Raw genomic sequence first — 1,502 nt, forward strand, 5'->3', positions numbered from 1 at the left:
TTTGTAGTTCTAATGCCCACCTGGCAATTCTAGGATTCAGTTCGACTTTGTTCAACGTAAGCGTTAATGAGTTGCAATCTGTAATATTTTTTAAACCTTTTCTTGTAAGTAAATTGGACATCTCCGAAGTGCATAAATGATTGCCCACGTTTCCAGTTTAAAACTGTGGTACTTTGACTCAATCTCAGACGTTCGTTTAGAAAAATTAAATTTCGGATGCCACTCGTCATCCTCCTTTTTTTGCATTAGCACGGCGCCAAAGGCAAAATCAATGTAATAAGCTTCTCTTTAAGACAAACGAAGCATTCCAATTGTTTTTTATAAAATGCGAACCGTTTGTCTTTCTTGAAGAGATCATACAATGGCTTAGCTAAAATTAAAAAATTTTTAATGAATCGCCTAAAATATGAGCACAAACCTAAAAAACTTTGTACCGTATGCGTTTTGTGTGGTACTGGGATATTTTGGATCGCTTCTATTCCCTTGTCATCTGCTCTTGTGCCATCACTTGTTTTAAGAGATTCCAAATATTTTGTATTTGCTTGAGTTATTTGGAACTAAGCTTTCGAAATATCCCTCAGTATGTCTAAATGTTCCTCAATATATCTGCTCGCAACCATAATCTCGTCCATGTACACAATAGCTTGGTTTTCCCGGATTAAATCTGCAAAAATTTGTTCACGAACTGTTGGAATACAGCTGACACATTTTTTATACCCATTGGCATTTATATTTGACGGAATCTTGCTCATTCGTAGCATTTCTTCTAATATTGTCATTAAAATACTCTTAGTCGTCGGTCGTATTATTTGATAAATTATTTATATTATCCGTTTCGTCATGCATTGGTTGCTTAATAACTTTCTGATCGCTTAACAGTTGTCCACGTACAGTTGCTTCACTTAAGGAATCCTCATTAACCATTTGAACATTTAACAGTTGCTCACTTAATGTCTGGTCTTTCAACAGTTTAATTGCTAAACAGTTGCTCAGTTACAGTTTTGTCTGCATCGAAATTGATGATCTGATCCAGTATCTTGCCTTCAAAGTATACTGAAAATTTTGCTTGTGTTTGCCAATTGCGTTGCTCAAATTTGTGTCGCATGTCCGACTTTGAAATTTTCTCTCCTAAAGCCATGATCAGCTGATCGCACAATAATACGACTGGCTCCAGTATGCGCGTTGAATTGGCATGCAACCAGTGTTGTGCATATTCATTCAGTTTTGTGATATACAGCATGCGCAAGTAAATGTCATTCAAATCGTAAATTTTTTACCGAAACTAAAACTCGCTGCATAAACTGGATAAAAATGCATATGCAGACATGTTACAATCATTGCATTTGTGCATTTTTTTTATTAGAAAATTGATTTTTCAGTTAGTAGTACGCACTCGCGAATAGACTTCTTATAAAAACTAAAAACTTACATTTGCAAATTATTAAATTTGTATATCCAGTCCAGAATCCTTTGCCGGTTGTAGCTTAGGTCCAGAAAGGTAG

The sequence above is a fragment of the Drosophila montana genome, unplaced genomic scaffold, assembly GCF_035044405.1.
Source record: "Drosophila montana isolate Dmon_TW-CO22-7 unplaced genomic scaffold, ASM3504440v1 contig_3843_1, whole genome shotgun sequence".
NCBI lineage: Eukaryota > Metazoa > Arthropoda > Insecta > Diptera > Drosophilidae > Drosophila > Drosophila montana.